Raw genomic sequence first — 7,660 nt, 5'->3', positions numbered from 1 at the left:
AAAGGTCACACATGGGTAGGAGAATCTATCAGTCAGGTTTTCTAGAGGGACAGAACTGACAATGAATATATACTACAAGGGAGATTTATTAGATTAGCTGGGTAATTCAACAATGGTGTGACACACTGTCTAAGAGGCTGAGAACCATTAGCTGCTTAGTCCACCACGCTGGAAGGCTCTTCAGTCCTAATCTTGCACGGAAGGTCTGGAGGATTCCTGGAGAGCCACTGGTCTTCTGTTCATTGGAAGGCAGAGTTTTGATGTCAGTCAAAGATGGCAGCTGCAGCAACAGCAGCAACAAAGTAGATGTGCTCGCCAGTGAGAAGTGAAGGCAGGCAGGAAAAAGCAAGACTACTTTTTCAGAAACAACCCAAAGGTGCTGCCTTCACGTTGAGAAGAGTCTCCCCCCCTCAGTTAATCCTTACAGAAAATGCCCTCACAGACCCACCCAGAAGTATGTCTCCTGTTCCTCACACCAGATTTATTTTGTAATTATTTTCTTAAGACTAAGAACAGCTTTATGGGAAAAATGAAGATGTCTATATGCTATCTTGAACAACTGAGTTATTGAAGGATATGAAAAGTCTCCATTTGATGCCCTCAAAGACTTGGTCTTCATTTATACACATCTTATTTTTTCCTTAGATCTGGAAAAAAAAGAAACAGAGATCTATGCTTCCACAAGTGATGATACTTCCCTTTACCATGTACAAAAACTGGTGATCCTTTGGACAGTTCCTTCTGGAATAAATTTTCCTCTTCTCCTCAGCCAGTTCTAATGGGTTCATTTTTTCAGGCTCTGGGACTAGGGCAGTGTGGGAAACAAGCTTGAGCCTAGGGTGATATTACAACTGTCAGGGTCACATGGTTTCCAGGAATCCAGGCTCTGTAATCTGAAACCCAGTATGCTTATGAGGCAAACCTACCCTCTGTTCTGTGATAGGACGTTAAATCTGTTATGCTGATAAGATGATGCTAATAAGGTATCCTACTTGCTGTACTGTGATAGGACACCAAACCTGTTACACTAATGAGGTATCCTACTTGCTGTGCTGTGATCGGACCACTATCCCTATATAAGCTTGTGCTTTCCTGCAATAAAGCAGACCTGTGTCACTGAGCCTGGCCTCCTCTGTCTGAATGTGGCTATGCTGACACAGTCTCCTCACCAGCCCTGGGGTCCGGGACCAGGCAAAAGTGGCAATGACAGGAGGCAGCACAGGGCAAGCAGAAGAGCTGCCTCAGCACCAGGTGAGCAGAAGAGCAGCCTCAGCCCAGGGTGAGCAGAGGAGCAGCCTTGATGCCTGTGAGAATGAAGGAGCGGCACCCACGAGAACAGAGGAGCAGCCACCACTGGCGGTGACCACAGGGCAGGAAGTAAGATGTGTGATGCCTCACTCACTGGGATCACTTTTTTTTGAGAAGGATCTCCCTGTAGCCTCAGCTGACCTGGAACTTGCTATGGCAACCGGGCTGGCCTCCATCTCACAGATATTCACCTGCCTGTGGCTCCCAAGTGCGGGGATTAGAGGTGTGCACCACTTTGTAATTCTTACAAGCTAGTTTCTGCAACAACTACCCTGGTGAACTAGATTAACTAGCTATATCCTTATCATCAATGACATCTTCCCAATCTTCGTCTTAAATCAAAGTCTTTGCTTTGAGATTAACACAACATCCCTTTTAGAAACTCACCTCTTATAGTTTCTCTCACAAGTTAATATTCTTTTGTCCATTTGCTGCTTTTACTGTCCTCCTTTCAGAGTTCTGTTCCTTTTTCATTGGTTAAATGTGAAGCTCTAGCCTCATCTACCTATTATTTCTCCATATTTTCCATAGTATCATAGCAAATTTCCTGGCAAATGATTTCACAATCTATAACTCCAGTTCCTACATTTCTTCTCAAAGATTGGTTCCATTTTTCAAATGGCCCACCCAAATACTTAACGTATACTTATGAACACTATCTTGACTGGATATGAAGAAGAAGATAATGCTCGCAACATGGAACTGTGTACTGTCTGTGAAACTTCAAGGTTATTTGGTTCTATGTTTGCTTTCAGGTGAAAGGGACTAGGGAGGTGGAGGGAGGCAGTGGAGGGCTAACATTTGCTAAGTGAGTACTTTATGTGAGGTACTTAATTGCTAGATATAAGCATCTTTTGAATTACTTTCAAAGAGTAGATACGGGGTGAATCAGATGCTCAAATAGAATCTGCAGAGATAGAATGGTCAAGAGTCATTTATACCCCAGAGAAAGTTGCAATAACATTCAGCAAGATGAGGGAGGCTGTGTTTGTCCCTTGGTCTAATAAAGAAGGAGCTGTCTGACAGCTTCAAACAATTCTAAGATTTTCCAATAAAGGTATCTTAGAGTTTACAAAAGAAAAACATCTGGGGCTGGAGAGATGGCTCAGTGGTAAAGAGCACTGACTGCTCTTGCAGAGGACCCAGGTTCAATTCCCAGCACTCACATGGTGGCTACGAACCATCCTTAATGCCAGTTCTAGGGGAATCCGAAACCCTCTTCTGACCTCCATGGCATTGCATGACATGGGTGCACTCACATACATGCAGGCAATACACTCATACACATAAAATAGAAATAATAAATAAAATATTAAAAAAAGAAAAACATACTTCCCTGAAGACTCTGAGAAATGCATTACAAAACAAAATTAAGATTCTTCTTTTTTTCTCCCTGATCAAAAAGCTTAGAGACTTCTAGACCAAAATTAATCTCCTGATAGCATTTCTTCTTTACCATGAGTAGATTTCATTCACTAAAAGTGAAAGTTCTGGTAATTGTAAGCCAGCATGCCAAATTGTGAGTAGATTTAGTCAGTGAAAAATGACCAATTGTCATATGAGGACACCCCACTCCTGGTACCAACTTGTGTATTCTTTATTTTCTGCTGTTGTGATAAAACACTGTGACCAAGGGAATTTATAAGAGGGAGAGTTTATTTAGTTTACGGTTCCAAAGGGGCAAGAGTCCATTGTAACAGGAAGGCATGGCAGCAGAGGTGGCTGGAACAGAAAGAGGAGTGGCCACATCTTCAAGCAGGCACAGGAAGCAGTGAGCAGCTATAAATTTGGAAAGGTTTAAGAACCCTCAAAGACTGCCCCCAGTGACACACTTCTTCCAGCAAGACCATACCTTCTAAGAACTCCCAGAACAGTGCCACCAACTGGGGACAAAATATTGAAATAGTTGAAGCTATGGCGGGGCATTCTCATTCAAACCACTACATTCCACTCCCTGACCCACATAGGCTCATAATCATTTAAAATGCAAAACACATTTACTGTACCTCCTAAAGTCCCATAGTCTTTACCAATCCAAACACTATTTGAAAGTTCAGAGTCCAAAGTCTCTTCTGAGACTCAGGGTAATGTTTTAACTTATAAGCCCCTGTAAAATCAAAAGACAAATTTCATACTTCCAACATACAATAGAACCAAATACACATTCCCATTCCAAAAGGGAGGAATGGGGACATACTGAGGAAATACTGGATTAAAACCAGACCAAAAGCCAGCAAGGAAACACCAAATCTAGTAGCTCCATATCCTACTTCTGGGACTTTACTTCCAAAGGCCTTAGATGGCTCAACCCCTGCAGCTTTGGTACATGCAACATACATCTCTCTCTTGGACTGTTACCACTCCCTGTAAGCAGCTTTCCTTGGCAGATGTCTCATAACTCTAGTAGCTCCAATATCTTCTTGGGGTCTCTACTGCCAATCAGGTTTCACCTTCACATCTTCACACAATGGCCCATCAGGGCCTTCTCTATGCAGGGATGCCCCTGCTGCACACTGCCTGGCCTCCATGCCGCTCTGAAACCACAGAGGAAGAACCAATGACTGCTTCATGTGAACAGCAATGCCAAGTTTGGCTGCCTGCCTGTAGTGGACTCTGGCCCAGTTCATCCACATGATCAGCAGTTTTTCTATGCTGTGGTTTTCTGGGGTGTAGAAAACCCCTCCAGCATTTTCGTTTCAGGAGCTGGAGGCTTAGCTGGATGTGGTCTTGCCCTGAAGGTACTCTTTCCATTGTTTAAGTGCAAATCTCTAGGCCTCTCCTCAGTCACTCTAATCTCTTTATCAAAGGGAGGTTCCAGAGGAATGAGAATCCATCATGGTGGTAAGAGGTGACCAGAGCAGAAAGTGGAGTGCTCACATCTTCAACCAGGCACAGGAAGCAACTGAAAATCCACCAAGGCTTAAAAACTCTCAAAGCCTGCCCCAACTGGCACACTTCCTCCAGCAAGGCCACATCTCCTAAAACCTCCCCAAACAGTGCCACTAACTGGGGACAAAATGTCCAAATACTTGGAACCTATGGGGGTCATTCTCATTCAAAGCACCACATTCTACTCTCTGGCCCCCATAGACTCATGAACATATAAAATGCAAAATGTATTTAATTCACCTTCAAAAGTCTCTATAATCTTTTTTATTTATTTATTTTTTTTATGTGTATGAGTGTTATGCCTGCATGTATGTAAGTACACCCATGCCATGCAGTGCCTGCAGAAGACAGAAGAGGATATCTAATCTCCTGGAACTGGAGTTACAGACAGTTGTTAACTGCCATATGGGTCCTGGGATACAAACCTAGATTTTCTGCAAGAACAGCCAGTACTCTTAACTGCTGAGCCATCTCTCCAGCCCCAATCTCCATAATCTTTATCAGTCTCAATACTATTTAAAAGTTCACAGTCCAAAGTCTCAAATGCATGTTATTGATTAGCTACTTGCAGAATTGTACATTCATAGCCAAACTTACTAGTCCAGCTTCACTGTTCTGAGGGGCTCTGGAAACCACCTCAGTGGGCTTGACTTGGGTTATGTTCTGAACATGTTCTGAGAGGACTCTGATGACTTGTTCTGCTTTTTTTCAGTACTGGGGATTTGAATTTAGGGCCTTGTGTATGCTAGGCAAAATTTCTACCACAAAGCCACATCCCTAGCTTTCATGGCCTGGTTCTAACACTGTTTTCTGGGATAATTTTTTAAGTGTAGCTAGATCTTTCCTTAAAAACAGAAAATAAAATTCATTTGCTCTGTTTTATTTTCACATTGATAATGTACACAGACAGTTCCAAATTCCAGAATGGACTATGAAGTGATCAAAAGCAAGCTGGTAAGAATGAGTGAAACCCTGCTCTCTAGAGAGCAGTCCACCAGCTTGCCATATGGCCCGGATGACATTAGCCTATCTCTTTTTTATTTTTAATTGGATTGGATAGAAATTAGTGACTGTTACTGATTCCTCTTTGCTCCTTTTCAGTTTGTCCATATTGTAAATATTCTTGTGGAGTAGTTGGGCTTCTTCTCACTGACCATGTACAGGGGCTTATTCTAGGAAACTGCTGTTTAGGTACCGTGTGCCTAATGTGAGTTATCCTGCATTGCTCCTGCTTCTAACCACAGTGGCTTTCTTATTGTCGATAGCTGTAAGTACCACTGTTAGTGAATTTGGCTAGCAGTGTTTGAAGCAGATGAGATTTTAGCTCACGCCTTGATAACTGCATTGGCTCAGTCTAAGTGAAAGCCTTATTTTCATTAAAGGGAGCAGACATGCTGAGGAAGAAGGTGCTATTTTTACATAGGGACTTTTTTCTACTGAAACCACATGATAACACTGCTGTTAAAATGATCTCCAGCATGCTGAGTTAGCTGAAGAAACAATATGCATGTTGCCAAAATCAAGTCAGTGCTATTCTAAGCCGCCTCTCCAAGGTCCTCTAGCTCTCCTTGGTGGTCATGAAGAGGGGACCAGGGAGGAGCTGCTAAGAAAGAATACATTGTAAGTAGTGTGGCGGTCACCTACCTGCAAGGAGACTATTTAAATTGTTGGTTATTACATCACTGACAGATCTCCATCATTGACACATGAGAAGTTCTGTTGATTAGATATATGCATATTACTGATATTTGTTGAGTACATATTGTATTTTAGATATATTTTTAAGCAAAGCCAGCAGAATACAGTATTCAGACTAACTTTAGAACAAATAAAGTTTAAATAGATACCCTTCAACCTCATTTTTCCCTTAAAGTTTTTAACATCATCATTTATATTATTGTTAATATTATTATAAACACCATGATTAAATATATATGAAAAATACTTTACTAAGCAGCTTATTAAAATGTTTGTTAGTTTCCACAATAATCTTACAAAGCAGCTCTATCTCCATTTGCAGAAGACAGTGTTTCCTTTCTTGTCTTGATAATAAATGCCATAGTAGAAGTTATGCTCAGCTGGAGCTGGAAAGATAGCACAGTGGTTAAAAGCACTGGCTGCTCTTACAAAGGACCCAGGTTCGATTCCCAGCACCCACATGGTGACTAACAACTGTCTGTAACTCCAGTTTCAAGGGAATCCAACTCCCTCTTCTGTCCATGGGCATTGCATGACATGGGTGCACTTACACAAATGCAGGCAATACACTTATACACATAAAATAAAAATAATAAATAAAATACTTTTTTGAAGTTATGCTCAGCTAGACTTACAGCTGTGCTAACAAGGGCTGTCTAGCTCCAGAGCCTACATTCCTCAGCAAGCTGTGCTGCAAGACCGTGTTAACAAGGAAGCTGGCCTTCCATTACACAGTGCTCATTCCTCATCATCCCTAGTCTCTATCCCCCTTCAAAGGGTCTTAATGTGAACAAATTAGAACACAATAAAATGGAAAAATGAAGTTCTCTTTTTGTAGTCTTCAAGTGCTGTGGTGGTTTGAAAGAGAAACGGCTCCATAAGCTCAAGTATTTGAACACTTGGTCAGCTGGTGGCATTGTCTAGGGAGGGTTATGGAAGCTTTAGAAGGTATGGCCTAGCTGGAGCAAGCACATGAGAGTTGGGCTATGAGAGTTCATAGCTTTACCTCACTTCCAGTTTCCTTTCTTGTTTCCTGTGCATGCCTGAAGACATGTGTTCTCAGCTTTCTGTACCAGCTGCCTCTGCAGCCAAACTTCCCTCTGGAACAGGAAGCCAAATAAACTCTTTCTTTTATAAGTTGCCTTGGTCATGGTGTTTTATCACAGCAAAAGAAAAGTGACTAATACAAGTGCTGCCTATAAATCACTATAAATTTGGTTTCTCTTGATCTCAAATATTGGAAGAATCTTTCCTCAGCTGCACATCAGAATTTGAGTCAACTATTTGTTTAAAGGCAGATTTGTACTTGGCAGAGAAAATAATTGGGGTAGCTCCCTTAAGCAGACAGATGTTCACACAGAGGACCCCCGAACACTTCTCTGCTCTGTTTCTAGAGCAGAATTCCTTTTGAGGTCAAAATATTTCCCAGGATCTTGTACAGATTCAGGGCTTTAGGTAAGGAGAACACCACAACCACTAGGCTGGGACAGCCAAAGGTTGTGTCCACACAACAATGAATAGGTTGAGACCCATTACCAAGGTGAGACCAAGCCCTAGATTTGTTAATAAATTAAAGGAATTTGGAAAGAGAAAGAAAAAGATCCTGCTGCAACGTATATAAGAAAGGAAGAGTCATAGAAAGAAAATTTTAAGACATTTAAGTATTACTAACACAATCTCAGCTCTTGAGTCTTTTTTCCCAAAAAATATACAAAGATGCTAATTAACATTCAATTATTTTTTTGTAAAAGAGACTGACACTTCC

The 7,660-nt window shown here is 41.6% G+C and overlaps 1 non-coding gene across 1 annotated transcript; it reads right to left on the bottom strand.

Annotated features, from left to right (window-relative positions):
- Window positions 1-722: 722 nt before the first annotated feature.
- Window positions 723-840, bottom strand: LOC115069818. Its single transcript, XR_003849049.1, has one exon. It is a non-coding gene; the product is annotated as a small nucleolar RNA SNORD22 (small nucleolar RNA).
- Between the last annotated feature and the right edge of the window lie 6,820 nt (window positions 841-7,660).

The sequence above is a fragment of the Nannospalax galili genome, unplaced genomic scaffold (genome assembly GCF_000622305.1).
Source record: "Nannospalax galili isolate Female #2095 unplaced genomic scaffold, S.galili_v1.0 scaffold1631, whole genome shotgun sequence".
Classification (NCBI taxonomy): domain Eukaryota; kingdom Metazoa; phylum Chordata; class Mammalia; order Rodentia; family Spalacidae; genus Nannospalax; species Nannospalax galili.
This window is presented reverse-complemented; position numbering and strand designations above follow the sequence as displayed.